Source organism: Phasianus colchicus, chromosome 5 (genome assembly GCF_987193195.1).
Source record: "Phasianus colchicus chromosome 5, bPhaCol1.hap1.1, whole genome shotgun sequence".
Taxonomy (NCBI): Eukaryota; Metazoa; Chordata; class Aves; order Galliformes; family Phasianidae; genus Phasianus; species Phasianus colchicus.
Genome location: NC_143440.1, coordinates 2771301 through 2795452, shown reverse-complemented (window position 1 = coordinate 2795452; position 24152 = coordinate 2771301). Strand labels below are relative to the sequence as shown.

At 41.7% G+C, this 24152-nt stretch overlaps 1 protein-coding gene across 11 annotated transcripts in view; it reads right to left on the bottom strand.

Annotated features, from left to right (window-relative positions):
* CCDC34 (coiled-coil domain containing 34) overlaps window positions 1-24152 on the bottom strand; it is a 98524-nt gene that overhangs the window by 22193 nt on the left and 52179 nt on the right. For 8 of the 11 annotated variants that reach the window (XR_016466594.1, XR_016466588.1, XR_016466596.1 and 5 more), the window contains exons 10-13: window positions 15427-15884; window positions 13672-13814; window positions 9672-9783; window positions 1404-1534 (exon numbers count right to left, since the gene is read on the bottom strand). The gene's annotated coding sequence lies outside the window, so the exon portion shown is untranslated. Of the gene's footprint in view, window positions 1-1403; window positions 1535-6195; window positions 6581-9671; window positions 9784-13671; window positions 13815-15426; window positions 15885-24152 lie in introns of those variants that run through there. The other 3 variants (XR_016466589.1, XR_016466590.1, XR_016466593.1) reach the window with 3 other exon arrangements.

Sequence of the window (24152 nt, the reverse complement as noted above, 5' to 3'; positions counted from 1 at the left end):
CTTGAACACCTCCAGGGATGAAGCATCCACAACCTCTCTGGGCAGCCTGTTCCAGTACCTTACTGCTCTCTCTGTAAAGAACTACCCCCTGATATCCAAACCTTCCCTCCTCGAGCTTAAAACCATCCTCCCTCATCCTATCACTGCCTACCCTTGTAAAAAGTTGATTCCCCTCCTGTTTATAACCCCCTTTTAATTACTAACTCACATCTATGGTGTGAGCTGTATACGCACCACTTCTGCGAGTTACAGCAAGCAAACAGAACCGATCTATTCTCCTATTTAACACCACTGGAGGGCGTTCATTTCCCTTGCACAACTTCCTCAGATCAGCAGGCCGACAGCAGAAGAAAATTAAGATGAATAAGAAATCCTGAAACAAGGTATTGCATGGACAGCAGGTTGTCAGCATCTCAAGGCCGCTCACACTGGCAGCTGTGCATAGTTTGGCTGCACCTTGCATCTCAAGATTTGGAAAGGCTTCCAGTTTTCAAGGTGAAGGTTTGTGCAATGTATGAGATGGGGCTAGGAGGAACCAGCTGAAAACACACCCAGCAGCATTCACATAGATTATACAGAGAGGGAAGATGCTTGCACATCAGTCTGAGATACAGAACTGGCATGTTAGCACCAGATCACTGGCAAATTGTGCTGGCATCAAGTGACAGCCCTCTGAATCAACATTCACCCTCCTGAGAGGGCTTCTTATCCCTACAGGCGAGATTTTATTAGAAGACACTTCTCTGCTTGGCAGATTGCCTAGTGTATTTTATTTATTTATTTATTCATTTATTAAAGTTAGTGGTTAAATGGGCTTACAAGCTACAATCAGTCATTCTTTCAACTGCTGAAAAAATAGAGAAAACTGTCCTTGGACTTGAGCATAAACCTTTTTCTCCTCGCTGCAGAATAACACATTAAAATGTAGAGAAGAGCCTCTAAAAGCAAACAGTTTGTGTTATCTTCAGGTTCTGAGTGCAGGTGAGAAGGCTCAGCAATGGTATGACATAAACATGGCATTAGCTCACATCCAGTCTCTGTAAGGATCAAGGGGTGCAGCTTGCAAAACACTGGGCTCAAATGGAAGGCACAAAGCACAAAAGCTTGCACAAAGAGAGCTGGGCTTATGCTTCATCCTACTTGTGCGTCCCCACCTTTGAGAAGCTCACAGGTTGACTGTGAATTGTACGTAAGTTAACCATCCACAACTCCTCCTGTCTTTAGGCAACTTCATCATCAGGGAGAGAGAGGAGCCAGCAGCACAGGCACAGACAAGTTCTGTGCAGGCATTCATTATGTACATGATACCTGCTTGTCACCACAGCACAAAACTGTACCTGGGAGGTTACTATAGCACAGAATGACTTGTCCTGTAAATTTCAGCAACATATATTACATCTTACCTGGGTGGTAGTAATTATATATTGTAGCTTTCAGGAGACTTCATTGCACTCTACAACTTCCTGAAGGGAGGTTGTGATGAGGAGGGGTTTGGCCTCTTCTGCCAGGCAACAAACAGGACCCGGGGAAATGGCTGCAAGTTGTACCAGAGGAGGTTTATTTTAGACGTAAGGAAAAACTTTTTCTCTAAAAGACATTTAGCACATTTGGTTATGTGGTACCCAGGAAGGAAGGAGTCAACTCAGCATCACTGAGAAATGGGAAATCTTCAGAAATCAGATACATTTTGCTAGTTTATCAATATTTCACAAGAGTTTGGCACGATAACCAGGAGACCTGGATACATGAACAATAAACACACTTGCTGGTACTGATTAAAAGTGAAATAATTGACTGATTACCCATTAATAATACTTATTTAGGTTCATATATGCATACAGTGGGTACATATAGTGAAAGAATTTTCTCGAGCAGTTGCCCAGCACATTTTAACCCTAAATTCTTGCATTTTGTCTATCCCTAATAAGAGCATAACGAGTTTATTCCCTCTCCCTGTCTACTAAATGCACATTACTGTATATAGTACTGCATATAAAAATTTAAAGTATGTTTCACAGCCCTGGATGCCAACAGTCAATACCAACAATAACCTAACTAACTCGAATGCTGTAGACCTTGAAACAGTTAGGAATAACCTTAGAGTGTTTCCTTTGCAAAAACAATCCTAGACATGCTGAATGGAACACAATCCACTTACATGAAGGAACTGGGCCAAACACAAGAATTTGGCTGAGCAACCCGGAACAAAAGGTTGAAAATCTTCATCTAAGATGCACTGATTAATAAGTGATGAACCAGTGGTTGCTAAACAGAGAGTTTATTCTGACCTGGAGGAGAACACAGCACCTCGGAGCTGCAGATTTGGCCTGCTACTCCCAAAAGGCAATAATACACGTTCACCTCTACATCAGGGGAACTATCAATTCATACCGAGATGTAAACTCAGTACTTACATCAAGAGAACATAATTTAACCAACTTAATCCCAGGAAATCATTATTCTGAGTTTCTTAGGGTTGCCTGTCCAAGAGCTAGAGCTTACATATATGCTTGTATAGCATTAAAAAACCTTTTGCTTAAGAAAAAAGAAAATGATTTCTACACATCGCACGCAGAAGCTAAATGTTTCTTCTATTTCAGTTCCCAAATATTTGAAACTCTACAAAAGCCTCATATTTGCTGAAAGGTCAAATAAGCAAAAGGTCAGGAGTTCACCAAACATGAGCCAGACCAGCAGTGCTGACAATTGACGTGGCGACAAGTGAGGGACAAATACATCAGATAAGGTACAAGATACTTGGACTCTTACTCCTGTGCATGGAGGAGGCTAAATGCAGCGTGAAGACCGCATGCTATTCATTCCTGACATAGGGCAAGCAGCCTACTGGAAGATGGAAAGCTTACAGAAGCTCATAAAATCAGAAAGCAGCATCTCCCAAACAAGTCAATGTTGGATTTCAGCAGCATCCAGTTGCAGACAGATACTCATGATTCCAAGCCAGTTTCTGGAGGTCCACTGTCCCAGCACAATGGGGCAGAACTGATGTGCAGAAATGGAAGATGACCATATCCACAAACATGAAGGGGAGAGTGAGGCTGGGTGGAAAAAAAAAAAAAAAAAGAGGGAAAACAAAATGAAGCAAAAAAAAGAAAAAAAAAAAGAAAAACCACCAGCAAATAATAATAATAAAATAAAAACAAGGAGAGAGGAAGCTACAAAGATATCTCTTTGGAAGCATAGAGATTTGTGATGTAAATATTTTTTCTAGTTTAACATAACACCAATGTTATATATTTTAACACTATATTTGCTGACACAAAGTCTAAATTTGCCCACAAAAAACCAAAAACCCACAACACTTTCTACCTAAAGCATAGGACAAAAAATAGTGCTATATTTCCTCACATATAACTAGCCAGAAAATCATTTCCAACTTCCATCCTAAGAACACAGTGTTAGCGTATGCCAAGCAAAACTGATCTTCAGACACATCCCCCTTATTCTCATGCTTAGCTTCTCCTTAGAAAAATTCCTTATGGTGTTTTCAACACCAGCCCCTTGACCATCATCACACACCTTTGGAAAACAAGGTGATGACAACGGAGAGCGTGGTTTTTAACATCCCTGGTGCTTTCTTCTGTTATCAAGCAAGGTTGCTATGTCTCAGCAGGACTTGCAATCAGTGCTTTTGAAGGTCAGAGGTTAAGGAAGGAAAGGAGAGTCTGATAAATACATTACAAACCATCTCAGGGCTCACACCTCAGTGGGTCCCTGCAGTGGTTGCATCCTTTTCAGACTGCTATAAGCAATGCTACAGAGGCCCTTTTAGGCTTTAGGCCATTATGAAACCGCATTGAGGAAACATCTTCTGAAGTACTTACTGACTATACTCACTTTGATACTATTTGTACTCAAGATTCAAAGTTCTGCTTTTGCAAAAGAGATCACCAGGAAACTTGTTTTTACCATTAAGTTCTGTCCTGCTGTTTGGAGGTCGCATTCCAGGGTGCTATATGTCCCAGTTAAAAAAAAAATAAAAGCAGTGCAAAAGGGAGATCATCAATACAGATCATCACAGAGCCTTTAGCCAGGTTTCTCACATTTTCTTTCACCCAAAACTGCACTTCAAAAGTGGAAGAAATTTGATATATGCGTCACACGTGCAGTTCTTTGGCTCAGCTGAATATCAGCCACTCTGTAGCACCTGTCCCACAGCTCCCTTTCCACCAGCCTTTCTAGGTATACTCTCAGCAATCACAGAATTACATCACCTACAACATTTTGATCTGTGCATGCCCACAACCTGCAACAACTGAGAGAAAGGAAAAGGGTGTGTAAGAATTTGCTACTGTAATAAAGGTCAGGTAAGCATTCACTGCTTTCTACTCCCACTGCATGATCCCAGGTCAGGCAGATAACCTCCTCACACCTCACATGGAGTTTTCTTGATTCACTACTGAAGCCAACAAGTACCTAATGCTGACTTTAAACAGACAGGATCTTTCTCCAACAACTCTAACAGGAACAGGCAAGCTCTCCAAGAATCACGTGCAAGCTGAAAATCAAAACAAGTCAGCAAATTTTCACAGTACATCACAAACCTGATCAATTAAGAAACACATTGAGCAATGACTTAAAACTCCCACCCTCAACGCCAGTAAGGAAACTGGACTTACTCACTAATGACAGAAGATCTCCCTGGCAGCAGTGCTGAGAGCTGGCTGAAGCCAGGAGGAGGCTGTGCACCAGGGCATTACACCAGGTGCCCTCAGGATATTAGATCACAAACTGCAGCTGTGTGGAACAGAGTTTTAGTTAGAGGCAGATGGTCCTAGCACATGGAAGAGATGTGACACTAGAGTCCTGTACTTGACTTTATTTTCAGCTAAAGTGTCTTCTAGTGAGATGCTAACTCAAGTCCACTGAGTGGCATGACTCAGAGCAGTGACTCCAGCTGCCCACAGCCACATTGTTCATGTGCTCCCCAGCAGTGGGTAGAGACCAAAGATGCAATACAGCAAACACTCATCCCATTTAACGTCTCTTGTAATCCTACTGACATCGGCATGTGAGTAAAGTCAGGCAACCACGAGAGCCCAGGATCAAAGCTAGACATGCCTGAAGCACCCAGCCCATGCTGAGGCAGCAGAGCCATACTTCCCACAGTCACCTGCCTGAACTCTTGGGTTTTCCCTTCTCCTTGTAGCCTGCCTCGCTCTTTAACCCGGACACTGTCCATAAAACCCAACACGTCAATTTTGTGGAGTTTAATTGTTAGCAAAAATCATAAAGGCTGCATCAAATCGTCAAAGGATGATTTGTAACATGCCTTGAAAGGCCAGAAGGAAATATGGGGCTAACTTTTAGGACCGAGGTCATTCCTTCATAAAAAGAGAATGTGGTGAGCAAGAAGAGGAAAGTTCGTCAATACAATGTTATGCAACTGCTCACGTGCACTGTTTTCTAGCTGAAAAAGTAGCTGCTCAGTATCTTCATCTTTGAATATGTGAGTGAAGTTCCGTACAGAATTCAAAATAACTTTCTTGTTGTAGAAACAGGCTAGAAACACATAGGTCAACATCTCTCATTAAGCCTTCCAAGTAAAACCACATGCAGATTTGAGTTTGCGTGCATTTCCTTGAGCCATTCCAAGGCAAATAAAATAAAATAAAATAAAATTATGGGGTAATGGGAAACTTAAAAACGTAAGTCCAGCTGTATAACTCCCAGAAATTATCAACTCAAACAAACCAACCATGTCAGAGTAACCCTCAAGAGGTGCTTAGTCACACTAATAAAGGAGGTGAAATGGAAAATGCAGTAGGGCTGGAAGACACCCAACAAAAACTGAGAAAGCAGCCATATTCTGACAGACTGTGGGTCAAGAAGCAGATGAAGGCACACTATGCTTCACAAAGTCAGATGCTTTTCTGGAATTGCTTACAGCTTGATTCAGGCAAACATCCACAAAAGTCCACATACCAGAATCGAAGCAAACTCAAACGTTTGACCTCATGTAGTTTGCATGCCCAGCAGTATAGAGGGAAATGCATTCAAAAGAAGGATGCAACAGCAAGTTTTGAGTGAGTGAGATCCTTCATACATATGATGATATTCAACAAATAATAGTTTCTTAGGGAAAGCAGAACATGTTGCCCTGAAAATTCAGAACATTTCATTTTGAAAATGCTGCTTTGAATGAATTTAAATTAAAAAATGGAAAGAGACAAAGTTTTTTTTTTAAATCTCCATCCTGCAAAATATCAAATTTTTAGTGCTAAGTTGAACAGACATTTCACTCGTGAGAACTGAGGCTAAAGGAATGAGACCTGGATCTCCAGGACCTATCTTTTAAGTGCAGCTTTCCAGTAATGCTCCAGGATGAGACTTTGGCTTCAAGGCTTGGATCACCTTGTGGAGATTTTGCAGTCACTTTTCCAGTCTTAACATCAGGAGATCTTCATAGGGAGCACTGAAGAGCTTGCTCACAGCCCAACAATCCTTCAGTTGGGCTCTAAGGCCTCATAGGCAGGCGACATGGCAGCTCTTTGGAGGTGCTGATGCCGCTCTCCCTCTCCTGGAGAGGCAGGAGTGGCTGTGCCAATGCCACGCACTGCAGCTGTAATGAAAAACAGACCAAACCCACAGAATTTGAAAAGACAGGCAAACATTTTTCATGCCAACTTTATCTTAGGTCATGCCACTGATGTCAGTACTGCTTCAAGGATGAAGACAGTCACAGCTCTCAGTGGGCTCTGCCTCTACATTGCTGGCAGAGAAGGAGCACATTTTCCAAAATATATTTTGGTGTAAGTTCACTCTTCGGAATGATGAATGTCATGAAGATCAGGAGAGCTTAATGATGCTATCAGTAGTTGGGTGCCTGTACAGGATCTGACTGTGTTAAGGTTAGACCAGGCTAGTGCTGAAGGAAGGGCAGGAGGCTGGTGTAGGACAGAAGTGCTAAGGGATTCTGTACAAATGGTGTAGGATAAGCTGGAGCAAGACCAGGAAGTAGGATTCAGAAGGACCTCTGCAGTTACTTTCAAAGCACCACCCAACAGCCCAAAACAGCCAGTGGGATTTTCACTCATAATTGATGGGCAGCAGGCCAGGTTCATAGGCCAACTCATATGTTTGGGGAGACCAACTGTGGTCAGGTAGTTATATCAGTTTACCCAGCTGCAGTCAAACAGAGCCTGACAATCACAGAAACCAGCACACCTACACATCTTCCCAAGAGCTGCCCGAGCTGCTGACACCATGCAGAGGCATAAGGGAAAACCAAGCAGGCAAGTAGCAAGCACACATCTCAGGCCTTGAGGGAACCCATGGGCAAGGGATGTAGGACTGCCTTGTCCTCAGCCCTGGAAGAGCAGCAGAGGCATTACCCACATGCCCTACGAGTGGAGGAAAAGACATAGGGTGCCTGAGTGCTGTAAGGGTGTTAATAAGTGAATCTCAGAAAGTGAAAGTGTGTGTTCCCAGCACATTCCACAGGGTATATATAAAAACAAAATCACTAACAGGAAAAAGAGGGCTGGAATAATAGGTGATAAGGAAGTGGGAAGCTGTTGCAAACAAGGAGTATAGCACGATAGAAGAGGAAAAGGAAGAATTTACAGCACATAGAGACCTGGAAAGCCTACGGGAAAAGCAAGCAAACTAGCCTGATAGAATTGCAAAGAGCCCTGCAAGTGATGATTTGGGAACAAACAGACAGAGGGACTTCAGCATGGTAGATCTTAGCAAATCATAATTGCTACCTACGAGGTCCTAAGGCACTCCCAAAAGTTCACCTACCTGGTCAATCTAGAGAGGGAGTGGCAATTAAATTCCTGGCAGCCAGCCCACTAAACAGGTAAAGGGGAGTGGGGATGTGTAGGGCACTAAGCTAGGAAGCAGGAAATGCAAAAGAAAGAAATGTCCCTGAGATAATCCTATGTGACTGTGGGTTCTCAGCCTCGGATGCCTTCAGACCCAGACCATTGCAAGCTCAGAACAGCTTTGAACACTGAAGAGCCTATGGTCTGTACATAACTATTCCTTTTTTTTTCTTTCTTTTAAAATGTTGTTGTCAGAAAACAGGCTAATGGTTCTCATAGTCCTTTAGGCTGCGAAAAAACAAAACTGCAGGCCCTCTGTGGTCTGAAAGGGTTCAGCTGTGTGTTCCCTGGAGAGTACTTCAGTGTCTGAGTTGCAAGCAGGTACCCTCCTCCCTCCTTGGAATCCTTCCCTCGCAAGGCAGCAGATTCTTCCTTGTACCAGTTTCCTTCTGTGCTATAGGCAAGCCCTCTCTGAAGCACAACCTGGTTTCAGAAGAGTTGAGGAGCAACTCTACTCCTTCCCTGCTCCCTGACTAGAAAGTATGCTTCTCAGTAATGTGAATTTAAGCACCTGAGATTAAGAAGTAGCACACTGAGTTCTGGCTTGTTGGATAATGCCCCTGATCCCTCAGCTGCTACACCAGAGGACAGGCGCCTTTCACTTGTGGAGTTCTTGGGCTCACACGCAAGTGAAATTGCTTGACTTCCTATTCACAACCTGATTTGCTCCTTCCTCTTGATGCTAAAGAAAAAAAAAGGAAAAAAAAGATTCTTCAAAGAAATGAGTAGAGCAACAACAAAGCAGATGACAAGTACCAATGGGAAAAAAAAACAGCTGCACTAGCCAATAGTAAAGGTGTATGAAACAGAAAGGACAGAGGAATCAGAAAAGACAGACTATGAGGAAGTGCTGTTTACTTTATTCATTTAAAAATCTGTTTCGTTCCATTTTCATGCTAGATCACTGCTTGCCAAACCTCTATTTCCCACAGAGCTGTAATGCTTGTTGGGTCAGTTAATTGTTCTCTGAGATATTTGGGTTATTCAGAGATGTGGAAATAATCCCGTTTGTGTTTAAAAAAAGAAATACAAAAGCTGCTGTTGATTAGCTCACATTCTGACTGCCCATTTTTATACCAAGCTTGACACGTTGAATGTTCTCAGTGTGATTCATCCCAAAAAAATAACAATTTAACGTAGAAGGGCTTGTTGGAACAGGCAGAAACATTTCAGGGAAACACAGATTTAGTCAGAGGATTTAAATGTCAACATATAGAAAATTATCTTATCTGGATAAAGAATACTTTTAAAGGCTAGGATTGTCAAAAATAGTCAACAGGAGGTAGGCACCCAAATCCCATCTCTCAAAGGTTTTTTTTAAATCCCATCCTGGAATGAGAATCTCAGGCTAGACTGATCCAAACATGGATAAGTGAGGGCAACCTCAATACAGAGGTTATTTATTTTTAATACAAAACAGAGAGAAAGAAAATACCTCACCAGTTCACCTGGTTTATACCCCTACCCCAGACAGAATTATCTACACCTATATCATTCATGACAGATGTTTATCCAACATCTTTTTAAAGACCTCCAAAGACAGAAAAAACAGCATCTTCTTATCCTGTTAGAAAGCTTTTTCCTATTGTTTAACCTGCATCTTTCTTCCAGAAGAGTAAGATCACAACATTCCATCACATAAACTTTTCGGAAAGGCTATTTCTGTCTAGTCTTTTTAGGAAAGACTTTTTCTGTCCTCCTTCATACTTCAGGATACTAAAGGTAGCTTGATTCTACTTTCTGCGTATTTTAGGATTATCCCTGTGTTATCTGAAGTCTTCTCTTCTAAAAGCTGAACCACACCACCTGATTAGCTCTTCTTACCTCCTTGGTCTTACTTGAGACCTCTTATTATACTCCATGCTTCTCTTTGGATTCTTTGTAACTAGTCCACATCTTCAACTGCAACACCAAAGGAGTCCAATGGTTTCCAATGCTGAAAATAGCAGAAAGGTGATATATATATATATATATATATATTTGATATATCTCAATGTTTACATCAAGCAAGCTACATTCCTCTTTGTGCATTTTGGTATTCAAGACTGCACTCCATCTTTTTTTCACAACAGCATGACTTATTTTTGACTCATTCAACTCCTAGAATAAAACTTCTCAACTTAGCAAGTTCTCTCCTTCCTTCTGTGTTCCTCCTATACCAAGCTGTTCATCTCATTGAGTGACTTCTCCTTTATAGAATCTCCTAAATGAGATCCTGAGTAGCAAATTCCAATCAACTAATTATTTAAAACAGAGGAAGAAGATTTACCTCCTATGGAGCTTTTTCATCTTTCAGTATGGTGTACTGTGAACAATTAGCAATTATAGAAATGAACTCCTCTGTTTCCCTTTGGTCTGTGCAATTTGTTTAAAAAACAAACAAACAACAAAAAAGGAAACATTAGAGCATAACAGTAATTCTAAATAGACTGTAAAACATCAGCCAGCCTCCATTGTTCATTATAATGATAATTGGCTTGTAAGATTTCAGAGAAGAGCATGTCAGCTGATGCTAAACACATGTGCTTATTGTTATTAAGTGACAAATCTGATTATCAGCCGTGAGCACAGAACTGACTTTTAGCTGAACGAACCTTGCAATGAAATTCCCCTGCTAGGTAACCTGCACAGAGATACGTTTTCAGCATATGCTGTGCATAAGACTGCCATTCACATTACCATTAATTGTGCAGTGTATGGTACAGTGTAGACAAATCCTTTATTTAGAGTGCTCCATTAACAGAACGGTGCAAAGAGCAGCCCTTCTCAAGACTGTGAGCATGGGCTGCAGGTTAGTATCAGTACCTTGGCCAAATCAAAGCTGACTAATTTGTTATAACAACAACTGGGCTATTACATAGTCAAGAGTTTCAGTTACCAGAACACAACATCTAAGTTTCTGTATGTATTTCCCAGTGTATACAATTACATATACATTCTACTTGCTAAATACTAAACAGCTCTGCCAGTCACCACACACATTTGGTATGCACATGACCTGAGGGATGTGGCATTGCTCTTAGTTGTCAGGGCAGCCAGCATCCAGGGGAATCAGGCACAAAAGCTTGGAATACTGTTTGCTAGAGACATCTCAGCTCTTCCAGCACCAGGCCCAACGCCAGCCATCAGATGTCCTTGTGAGGGTGGCACACTCAGTACACTGAGAAAGATTCAGTAACTACATAGATGAGTAGGAATTTATATTGCCAAAGACTGCTTTCTGGAAGTCCTTCTAGCAAATGATCTCACCATCCTAGTTGCTGTTTGTCTTGATAGATTTCAGAGACACAGTTCAGTTGTCCATCCATTGCTCAAAAGTTGAATAGGCTTCTCCTGACTACTTAAGACACTCTCAAACCCCTGACCAATGCTATATGCACAGCACTGCTGGAGCACTCAGCAACACTCTCCATGCAGGATTAAATAAAATGCAAGATCTTGTTATGCCTACTTCACCCTTTTTTTTTGTTAGTGACTTTAAGACCTTATGTCTACATTAAAGATATACCTATAAAACAACAGTATGTATGAGATGGAGCTTAGATCAGCACCTGTGTTCACTAGGACAATTGTGATGTCCCAAAAGTTGTGTCCCATGACAAGCATAACTCTGCAGACATTTCAGTGTAGACCAGGCCAACAATGCATCCAAGCTGTAAAGCATGGGAGAAATCTACGCAATTATTTATCCCATTTTCACTAACAGAGGCTTGAATTCTATAGAAGAGATTCTTACCTACCTTGTAAGGGCACTGCTAATTGCAGTAACAGCCCAATTGGAAAACTAATCCCTGTTCCTTTCTACTTTGCCTTAAGCATATGCAGTTAGGACTGAACACTGCACATTTTCCAAGTGACACTTCCAAATTACAATTAGCAGCCTCTTGTAACTTCTTGGAGGCCCATAAAAAGATATATATATTTTTTCTTTCCAATAGAATTGTCATTAGGTGGTTTTTCAGTAGTCAAGCTATTACAGTGATTATTTTGTCTGAAGAAATGGAAAGTCCTTCATCTGTACTTGACTGTGCACTTCAAAATTAGGAAAGTCCTTTTGTGTGAGCATTCACACCGTTCATAGCAAGAAAAATATGAATAGATACTCCTACAAGTCTTTAGAGATATTTGGGCTCCATAGGTGCTTGTTATCTTATTTGATATTTATTACAATGGCACCTTGCAAATGACAGGCAGTCGCAGGAGCCCGAAACGCACAAGAAGCCTGCAGCTAATCAGAGAGCTGAACAACAAGCCTGGATTGTTGATGGTAAGGCTACCAGTCAGTACTATTTTCTAAAGCAACCAACATTTCCCAGATGTCTTATATTGCAGGTATATCGCATTACCATGGGTGAAACAGTAGAGAATATGCACTTCCCATTGTATTGCACATTTACACAGTCTTCTCCCTGATTTTGTCATTGCTCCTGTGCAATACATGCATTGAAAATTTGAGTATTGAGTTGGTTTCACTGGAAATTTAGTTTTTAAGAACAGTATTTCCTGTGGATCTGTTTTTGATTCAGAAGTGATGTGAAAAGCTTTATGTCTTCAGTGTGTTGCATTGTTTTTGTACCTATTCTTCTTTCCTCTACAGCAGATTTCAGGAATTTGCTGCTGCCTTATTATAGTGAACAGAGCACCATAGGTGAATTTTGTTGGCACCTCTGATCTTGACACGTTTCAAGATTTTAATCGCCACCAGGAGGTGCAAATGATCTTCTGACCAGCACCACTTTGGTGCTCATAATTACCAGTTTCATTCAAGGTGGAAGCAACCTTCTCTATTCTTATTGTTCTCCCTGCACCCCTTCCTACTCGCTAGTGTTGATGTCTTTCAAAGCCATCACCAAATGTGATTTTGAGTCTCTGAGTCAGCTCTGTGCTGCTGTTGTTGCTGTCAGAAATATTTGGTAGTTCTTGCACACTGGAAAACTACTTCTACCATAGCATGGCAGTAACAACAGATTAGTTCTATGGGACTTTATTATCATCCTTTAAGCAGTATGGCTGGATTGTACAGTTGGTCCTGTTGAGAGTTTACTGCAAGCCACACAGTGAAAGCCAAGAACATAACAAATGCCTGGGATACACTTCTCAAATGAATCCACAGCCAGAGCTGGTCACAGCCCCAAAATTAATAGCAGGTAAAAAAGGAAAGAGCCCTGTCCTTCTCACCTCATGCAGATATGAAAGTGTTACAGATGGGTGGAGTTTCTCTCCTACTGCATGTATGTTCAAACCCAAATTTAAATTTAGCCCTTATGAGAACTGGCATCTGAACTGAGCCCAAAGCTGAGAGGAGGAATTTCTTCCACGCAGGAGCAGCCAAGTACGTAAGATATAATCACAGGGTGATGGCAGGCTCTCAAGATTAGGAAGTCTCACTGGACTTCTGGTGAAGATAGCAGAATTTCTAGCAGATTTAGCTAGTTTCCACACTTCTAACTGTGAGATCTTATAGCAGCAGCTCAGAGCTGAATCTAGAAAGCTCTTTAACACTAACTTCTTTCCAAGCAATTTTCTCTTAATCCTTTACACACAAACGTACACACACCTGCAATCAATAGGCAGCATAATAATGCTATAGTATGACTGCAATACCAAGTCTGCAAGACAATCAGCACCATTAAAGCAGCCAATTCCAGTGCTAATCCATGCCTCACCCCACCTAAGCAGCCTGGCCTCTAAACTCCTCTGCTATTTCTCCCTGCATAAGTAGGCAGGGTTACCTGGATATCCCCTCTGCTTTAGGAGGAAAGTAACAGAGAATTAGAAGTAGACCACACTTCACTGCCTCCCGAAGAGGCAGACAGCACCATACCTTGTTCTCCCCTGCAGAGCTGCTGGGATTATGCTCCTTAGGAAAGAAGGGGCACCAGGAGGAGGTCCAAAATCTCAGGGTCTCACAGACCACAAGCTGCAGCCTCCAGGATAATATCCTGGCTTCCTCACAAGACCAGTGCTCTGTTAACGAGAGGAGAGAGGAAAAAAGATTAGACAAGCCAGCAGTTCATAGGCATTTCTATAGAGAACATGGTGGTAGTGATGAGCTTGCATCAAAAGAACTTTTTTACTTGTGTTTATTTTAATATTCTTAAAGTCAGGTGCATGTTTTCGCTGCAGCTTAGGAATGGGCCAAGCGAGGCAGCATTTGAAATTTCATTCTTTGTCTCAGAAATAAAAAAAAATGAAAAACTCAGGAAAGGTTCTCAGTCTCAATGTGCAGGTAACTTTCTTAGGGTTAAAATAACACTATTAAAAGGATATTTCCATGGCAATTCCATAGTTTGCTAGTGGCTATGCAGTCCTAGTCTAGTCTCTACAAACAACAACATAGATAGCCCTGTAGTTAGAATCATAGAATCATAACATCATCCAATTTCCCTGCAATGAACAGGGACACTGCAGCTAGATCAGGTCGCCCAGGGCCTTATCCAGCCCCACTTCCAGGGACATCAACCACAACACTGTTAGCAATCTGGACTTCATTTCTGAGCCTGGCATATGATCATGTCAGTACTCAAGAGTGAGAAGAGGATTGAGATGCTCCAACAGTGCCGGGCACATGCAGCCTGGAGACATGGCAGCGAAGAGAATGCAGAGGGTTTATCTGCTCTGCTCTGCATAACCAATTGCCAGTGCCAAAGATAAACTAGAAAATTGCAAACTGACAAAAAGCTTAATTTCCTCTTCACCAACAAGCAGATACACTGACACAAAAACACGGCTCTCATTAGCTCCACAGTTATTTTAACAGTAAATCTTGAGTTATCAAAGACTATGACAGTATTATTGAGTATAAAGTAATCTAAATTCACTTATGTGCACCCTCCAGCAGACTCTAAGTACAAAATTGCAGGGTACTTTTTCTTCCTAAGTATGACCTCTAATTGAAAAAAATGAGTATTTTCTAGTGCTGAGATTACTGTCTAGTGCTCAACCGGGGAGGAATCAAATAGGATCTGAAAAATAGTTAATTAGAAAGGCATGCTGCAGTCAACAGTTCTGGTTCCTTTTTGCCCACGTTTTACAGCAATACTGAAAACAAGGAACATCAAGAACTGCTGAGAAATTATTTCTGGAATAACTTTTATTATCCAGTGAGCCATATTATGAAATCTCTCAAATCAAGGGGATTTTTCCTGGTGACTCTGAGGGTACATCACATGAGCACATTGGGGTAATCAATTAATGTATTGTACATGAGCTGCAAAACACAGAGACAACACATAAACATCATTAAGTGGCATACAAATCACTTAGAAGGAGATTCCTTTGCTCCTTCCTTAGATAAGAGGATTGTGAGAGCTCTTGAGTCAAAAGGCACAGAAGCAGTTTAGCAACAAAGGTGACCAAAACACACACCACTGGATGACCTCCAGCAAGACCAGCCATAGAAATGTAAGAAGTACCTGCTTGGCCATTTTTACCTGCACTCTAGTTCTAAGGCAGGCCTATAGCAATTGGACAGATCAATATGATGGGAAATGATATTTCACCAGAGGTGTAATGACAAAGGATTGGCATAATAGAAAGATAGAAAGGTGCTATAAAAGAAGGGAAGAAGGTTGCTCACTCATATCAGACGATTCCAGGTTTGCAGGGGAAAGCCCCACCACAAAGGGATCTCCAGAAAGAGTCAGCTCTTAAATGGGGTCTAAGAGAAGTGCAGCCAGGTTCTACTCCTTCTGGTCACACTGGTGAATTGCCTTCACCTGTGCTCCCAGGTCCTTTCCCCAGGTGTTCAATCAGTGGTTCAGGCCATGACTCAACAGTTCCCATACACAGGCATTCATCTGTAGCTGAACAAAAAAGCACACTTACCCCAAAGGCAATATGCAACCCTTATAGCATTTAAAATATTGGTTTACTTGCAGGGGAAATTCTTTTCCAGATCAGAAACCAAATAAAACATTGGGAACCTGGCACCCACGTAGGCTGGAACAAGACAGCAGCAACTCAACAGAAGGTATAACTTGAATCAGTTGTAACTTTGCAGATAACGTCAGAAAAATATTTTTTTAAAATGTTGTGCTGGAAAAAAAAACACAAATGATTAAAGAAGTTGGTGACCACAATGATGGGTGCATTTTGAAAACCAGAGCAGAATACAGTACTTGATTCTTTTAATAATAAACAGTGTGTTTCTAATCACTAGCATCAGAGTCAAGCTAAACATTTCAAACCACAGCACCAAAGACAATAAAACTTCACATTCTGATGTGTCCTACTCAGCAGACAGTAGTGCTGCTTTATGCCCACCTCATCTGTTGTCATATTAACATTGTTTCTCATTACCAGCTTCTGCTTGAAACACCACTTCTTAAAATCACTCAGTAATTCATATTTAGGCAATCATTCAGCTCTCTTAAGAGACTTTGCATAAGAAATCAAGCAGAAGAGGCAGGAAATCAGCATGGCTGAACAAGGACCTGCTGGTCAAACTGAGGAAAAAGAAGAAAATGCAGAGGCAGTGGAAGCAGAGCCTGAGAAGAATACAGGAATGCTGTCTGGATGTGCAGAGATGGGATGAGGAAAGCCAAGGCACAGATGGAACTGAACTTAGCAAGGGATGTGAAAAGGAACAAGAAGGGTTTCTACAGGTACACTGGTCAGAAGAGACAGGCAAAGGAGAGTGCACCCCCCCGATAAATGAAAAAGGAGAACTTGGCCAATCTGGTGGCCTTTTATGATGGAGTGACGGCATCGGTACAAGGGAAAGGCGACAGATGTCATTTACCTGGACTTGAGCAAGGCCTTGACATGGTCCCCCACCACATCCTTATCTCCAAACTGGAGGGATGTGGATTTGATGGGTGGACCACTCGATGGATAAGAAACTGGTTGAAAGGCTGCAGACAGAGGGTGGTCATCAATGGCTCTGTGTCCAGGTGGAGGCTGGTAACGAGTGGCGTCCCCCAGGGGTCTGTCTTGGGACCGGTGCTCTTTAACATCTTCATCAGTGACATCGAATGATGGAATTGAGTGCACCTTTGCTGATGACACCAAGCTGAGTGGTGCGGTTGACACGGTTGAAGGACGGGATGCCATTCAGAGGGACCTCAAGAGGCTAGAAAGGTGGGCCCGGGTGAACCTGATGAGGTTCAACACGGCAGAGTTTTGCACTTGGGCTGGAGGAATCCCAGGCATCCATACAGACTGGAAGGAGCGGTCCTTGAGAGCAGCCCTGTGGAGAAGGACCTGGGGATCTTGATAGATGAAAAATTTAACATGAGCCAGCAGGGTGCTCTTGCGGCTCAGAAGGCAAATGGTATCCTGGGCTCCATCAGAAGAGGGGTGGCCAGCAGGGACAGGGAGGTGATTGTTCCCCTCTATTCTGCTCTTGTGAGGCCCCATCTGGAGTACTGCATCCAGGTCTGGAGCCCCCAGTACAAGAAAGACAGGGAGCTGTTGGAGAGGGTCCAGAGGAAGGCCACAAAGATGATCGGGGGACTGGAGCACCTCCCCTGTGAAGACAGGCTGAGGGAGCTGGGCTTGTTCAGCCTGGAGAAAAGAAGGCTGCGGGGCGACCTCATTGCAGCATTTCAATACCTAAAGGGAGCCTACAAATAGGAGGGAATCACTTCTTTGAAAGGGTAGATAACTGTAGAACGAGGGGAAACGGTTTTAAGCTGAGGGAAGGGAGATTTAGGTTGGACGTCAGGGGGAAATTCTTTACAGAGAGAGTGGTGAGGTACTGGAACAGCTGCCCAGAGAGGTTGTGGATGCTCCGTCCCTGGAAGTGTTCACGGCCAGGTTGGACGGAGCCCTGGGCAGCCTGGTCTAGCACTAAATGAGGAGGTTGGTGGCCCTGCATGTGGCATGGGGGTTGGAGATTGATGATCCTTAAGGTCCCTTCCAACCCTGGCCATTCTGTGATTCTGTGGTTATAACTGACATAGAGAAGGTTGAGATATGCAACAAATTCATTGCCTCAGTCTTCACTGCCAGTCAGGCTTCTCACATCTCTCACATCCCTGAACCTCTAGGTGGGGGCCAAGGGAGCAAAATGCCTCTCTGAGAGCAGAGCAAGTCAGAGACCACCTCATGAGACTAAATATGTACACGTCTATGGGGCCAGACAACATGCATCCAAGTTTCTGAAGGAACTGGCTGACATGCTTGTCAAGCCAATCTCCATCTAATCTGAAAAGACATGAGGCAGAAAAGTGCTTTTGCAGCTCAGAAGGCCAACAGTATTCTGGGCTGCATCAACAGAGGGGTGGCAACAGGGTGAAGGAGCAGATTGTCCCCCTCTACTCAGCCCTTGTAAGTCCCTGTCTGGAGTACTGCATCCAGGTCTGAGGCTCCCAACACAGGAAAGATTTACAGCTGTTGGAGTTAGTCCAGAGGAGGACCATGGGGATGATCAGAGGACTGGAGGAGCTCTCATAAAGAAAGGCTGAGGGAGCTGGGCTTGTTTATCTTGGAGAAGAAAAGACTCCGGGGAGACTGGAATGACTTCAGACTAAAAGACAAGAGGGAGAGTTAGGTTAAATGTTAGGTGAAAATTCTTTACTCAGAGGGTGGTGAGGCACTGGCAGAGGCTGTCCAGAGAAGATGTGGATGCCATCCTTGGAGGCATTCAAGTCCAGGTGGGGCCCTGGGCATCCTGCTCTAGTAGTTGGCAATTCTGCCCATGACAGGGGGGCTGGAAGTAGATAATCAAAGAATCATTTGAGTTTGAAGGGACCATTAAAGGTAATCTAGCCCAACTCTCCTGCAATGAACAGGGGCACCTACAGCTAGATTACAGTACCCAGAGCCTCGTCCAGCCTGACCTTGAATGTCTCCAATGACATTCAAGGCATCCTCCACATCTCCAGGCAACCTGTTCCAGTGTCTCGCCACCTTTATTGTAAAAAACTTTTTCCAAATCCAATCCCAAACTCCCCTCTTTTAGTCTGAAACCATTTCCCCTTGACCAACTAGAACAGGCCCTGCTAAAGAGCCTGTCCCCTTCTTACTTATAGCCTCCTATATATGATCTTTGAAGTTCCTTGCAACCTAAGTCATCATGTGATTCTGTGATTTGTTCCCTTTAGAGAACTTAGTCAAATAACTCGTTATTCTAGAGTGCTTAATACCAACAACTCCCACAGAAGCATCACTGGGGAAATTGCATTAGAAACCTATACCTAACTGGCTTTCTTACAGAAGAAGCAGTTTAGTGATTTCATGGTATTCCCTCTTCCCTTCTCTTTTTGTCAATATAAAGCTGGAGGGCAGCGTGATGAATACAAGTGGCTGGCTGTACCACGCCTGCCTGTTCTTCTCATTAAGAAAAAGAGTAGAAGGGCTATTAATCTCTGGAGAACACAAAACAAAATTTGCTGCTATCTGACAGGCTAGCAGCCTGTCTGTCTGCAAAAGCTGCTAATTCATACAATGTTTGCATGATGAAATATTAGCAACTTTTGGTTTTAGTGTATAGTTGTAGATAATGCCATGTGTAGAACGAACGCACAGAAGACTCTGATAGATGGCTGGCAAACATTCATCTTGTTGGCACTTATTAGTAAAGGCCATAAATACAGTAATGAGTGAAAATGAGTCAGAGTGAAAATATATTAGAGCTTGCTATAATTTCAGTGTTCAACTCAATGATTTTCCACTTACACCAGGGAGGAGACTGCAGATGAGGCCTCTGGAGGTCAGTCAGAAAGGATTCCTGGCTCTTCCCCAAGCTCCCTGTGTGATCTTGTCTAAGCTATTTTTTTCTTCCATACCTCAAGCCTCTGTCTAGCTGTAAAATGCACCGTAAGTCTCTCTTGGAAAAACAAGAGGACAGCACTTAGGTCAGATTAACCAACTACACAAATTCACAATAGAGAGCAATGAGCTAGGGTTAGACCTGTTAGGAAAATAAGAGACCTTCTTTTCCTAACAGGTCTTGGAAGTTGTAAGGGACCACCAGCTGAGCCTGAATCAGCCACGTAATCTGAAAAATACTAACACTAGGATGCAAGCTGGAGCAGAACATGCAAGTGTGCAGGAGTCCTTCATCTGCCAGCAATGCCTCAGCTGAAGAACTTGCTTCTCACTTTGGGTACATTTTAGGGAAGCTGAAGCACCAGGAAGACTTCTGAGTAAGACAAGAGAGGGAGACCAGAGGCCCAGAACAGCCACCCTACATGAAAGGCCTGAATTAATTGCAGTCACGTAGCCAAAAAGAAAAAGCAGGCTGAGGAAGGGAGGAGTAAAATAACAGTGTTCAAGGCTGTTGCAAGATGGAGCAAATAATCTTTCAAATATCTTTGGTGGTTAGGAAAAGAAATAAAAAGTTTAAATTGCAATAACAGAAATTTATGTTCAAACATTATGGGAAAAAATTATCTAACAGGAAGGGTGGTAAAGCACCAGAATAAATTGCCCTGGGAAGCTGTGAAGCATCCACCTTTGGAGACCTTTAAGAACAACTTATGCAAACATCTCTCAGAAATTACACAGGGATAGTTAATCTTGCCTTGGGGCAGCATGATAAAACCTGATCTTTCAAAATCCATTCAGCCTGTGATTCTGTGATAGTATCTGTGCAGATGTCATGTGTTTGTACAGCACCTAGCCCTTCTCTTTCTTCTTGAAAGACAAACAGTAATTACTAATTAGTTTTATAATAATTGTATTTCAAAACACACAAGTTTTATGCAACTTACATATTACTTGAACTCTAACTTCATTTTCAACAAAAAAAGTTTCTCTAGTTTTCCTGCTGAGACAGAGTATCTATTAGGAACAATTTTTCAGTGCTGAATTTGCAAAATCAATTCACACAGCTTTAACCAATAGTGGGAAGAAAGATCACTACTGCTTTGCCAATAAAGTCTTTTTCATTTTCACATACTCTTCTATGTTAGAAAGAGGAAAATAAATAGATAAAACTTCCTAAATTACCTATTCTGCTTCTTGAAAACTGAACATAGCAAGGTCCACATCTTCATTGTCAAATACCTTTTTGCCTTAGCTCAATCAATCTGAATATGAAAGCACCATAAACTCCAAATTAAATTGGCTGTTGATTCACGTGAGATTTATCATTGAAATGAAAACTACTTCATTCTTAATATGTGTATTTCAACAACAGGTTAGGCTTTTATACTCTTATACTATTATCTCTGTTCAAGTCCTAATGTTGTGTTCACTCTCTTGGCAGCCTTATTTCATGTGCATGTAGAGGCAAACCCCCTGACTGGAACAAAAATGTTGCAATAAAACAGAAGAGTAGTCACGTTGCTAACAGGAAAATTCAGTGGCCATGTTATTTTCCCCCTCACAGGTATTACTGGTTGTTTCTATTTAGCTCAATGCTTCATTATTAAACTGACACCAAAATCCCAGTAGGCAGTAATAAATTTAACCACTGTTTCATTTGTTGAAGTCTCAGATACACCCTTATGCCTGGCAGCAAAAGATGTGATTCACTTCAGTTCTTGTCTTTTTAGGATTCTGTACTGCATCTGGATGTCTACCCAGTGAAAGAAAAACAATCAGAGCCCATCTCTGCTTCAGTGTAAATCTGACTAAGGAGTTGAATCCCATCAGACTTCCAAATTGGAAGTAGATTTACCAAGTAGTGCAGGTTTGACACAGTGATCCACCATCAGCTTATAAAGGGGCCTGGATAAAGAACAATGTGCAGATAGCATTCCAGTTATACACTGACTTCCCAGATATTGTGCTGGTCCATATGTATTTTGCTATATTCCCATGTTATACAAGAAACGTTACAAATTCTTCTTTTTTTTTTTTTAATGACTATTAAGAAAAAAATAATAGTATTTTTCCTACCCTAAGGCTGCAGAAGGGTCCCTAGAAAGCAGCTTCTGATGTCATATTAAATACAGAATGGAATAGTTCATTTGCAAGGGCCCTACAAAAGTCTCTAAGTCCAACCACATGACCACTTCAGGGCTAACCAGAAGTTAAAGCGTGTTATTGAGGGCATTATCCAAATGCCTCTTGAACACTGACAGATACAGGGCACCAACCACCTTGCAAGGAAGCCTGTTTCCAGTGTCTGACCACCCTCACACTACAGAAATGTTTCCTAATACCCAGCCTGACCCAGCTTGGCCATTAAGCCAATAAGAATCTATTGACAAACAGTATTTAAACCGAAGTCATTAAAGCTTTTTATACATTAAAATTCAGAAGGTAAATTACAATTAAATGCAATTTTAGTTAATACTGAGACAAGAACGAGGGAAGGAGAAGTTAAGAGTACTTAGGCAGGTTAAATACATTCAAGTCAGGCTAACATATACAAAAACCTGAGGAAGACTGGTGAAAGCCCCCCAGCAATTGCCTATCTGATGAAATATATGGAGGACTAATAGCATGCCAGAAGACTGCAGAAGGGAGAAAATGGTGATTATACATACAAAGGAGCAGAAATAGAACAGCTGAGAATTTTCAGGCCTGACAGCATATTTCATTCATCAGAAAAAAATAAATACTGGCATGTAATAATTAAGTAATCTGTGTGTAAACACTGAGAATAAGTCCATAAGTGGCAGTTAGCGTGAACCCAAGTTAACAGAAAGTAATGTAATACTATTCTAGTTTTTCTCTATTATATTGTATCAAGTCTTATGATTATGCAGAAGCTTAGATAACACAAAAGTTTACATTAGTAAAGCTTTTGGTATTTTCTTATAATCACACTGATGGCTTCCTAGATTAAAATGTAAAAGGTCAGGTACAAAACTGGTTAGAAAAGAGAATGCTTATCAAATACTTATCTATGTTTAATGTAAATGGAAGGTAGGATTCTCCCAAGGATGCCATGGGATTTTTACTACGACCATATGAATGACCAGGAGTAGGCAGCTAATAGTCAGGAGAACTGGGAGTGAAGCTATTAATTGATAAATGACATGAAGATAAGGGGAGAATTAATACATTGGAGAGCAAACTTGATTCTACACAAGTAATAGAACTGGTCTGTAAAGAACCATAATGTAAAGTTCCATAATGTCAAGTGCACAGGAATGAATAATCAGCCATAGAATATCTGACAGCTAATGGCTGGATGGCAGGTTTGCATAAAGGGATGCAGTAGTCCTGCCAGCCAGAGTCAGCAGGTCATCCTCTGAAAAAAGTTTACGTCACAATGGGACGTACAATCAGCCTGGAAGTAACATTTTCAGTCTACTTAAATGGGGCATAATGTCTAATTTTATGGTGCTGCATTTCAAGAAAGAAGAGGAGGTACTGGACCTGGCTGAAGGCCTGGGCATGGAATGCTTAGCCTGCAGAAAGGAATATATAAGCCAGGCAGAATACTAAACAAAAAGATATTGCAGAAAGGACAGGAAACCTACTCTCAAGATGTGTGATGTACGAAATTAATGAGGATTAAATTTCATGACAGAATACTCAAGAATTAATAAAATCAAATATTCTCAAGTTTGGGATAGCAGAAGTCAAGAATACATTGACTGGAGAGAGTTCATCATTGTAGCTGTCTAAGAACGAGCAGAAGAACATCTGTGAGATCTCAAGTACGAGTTGTCTGGCCTTGTATTGAGGTAGAAATTAAACAGTCTGTTGAGATCCCATTTAGTTCCATTTCCTTGGCATTCAGCATTTTTAAACAATAAAAAGACAAAAGCTCACAGCTTCTATAAATCACACATAATTCACTTTTATATGCTCAGAGTAGCGTTGCACAGTGTACGCTCAGGCACTAGCAGGAAAGAAAAAGAAAGAAACTAAATCACTAGGACTTTTTCTGTAGGAGAGTGACACTGCTTCTTTTACAGTCATAAGGCATCACAAAATGCCAACAAAAGAAGAAAAATCTCCCAGATTGCAGGCTCCTATCCTAACCACCTGACTACTCTTCAAATGTGCTCTACTGTAATCCTTTTCCAGAGCTATCTTCTACAGGTAGATGTTCAAAGGCTTCTTTCCTTGCAAGTATGAATTATTCACCAACAGGGGTGAACATAATAACTTCTTCAGAGAACTAGTATGTGTGGTGAAGAAAAAGTATAAATTAAGAAAGTAAAAAAAAAAGGAAGGAAAGGAGTTCTCCAAAGACAAGACAGACAAGATGACACGGAGTGGAAAGTCAGTGGGAAGACAGTGTGTTTTTACTAAAGCTGTTAATTCACTCTTCACATCTCCCACTCAAGTCATCAATCACAACATAAACTAAATAAAGCTGAGAGCACAGCTGTTTGCCTGCCACTGTAAATGAACCTTCTGTATATGGAGTACTGCTCCAGCAAGCTGGCGTCTTCAGAGGAAAAAACCTCAGCTAGAAAAATAAACAAATCAGGTACCACAATCCACCTA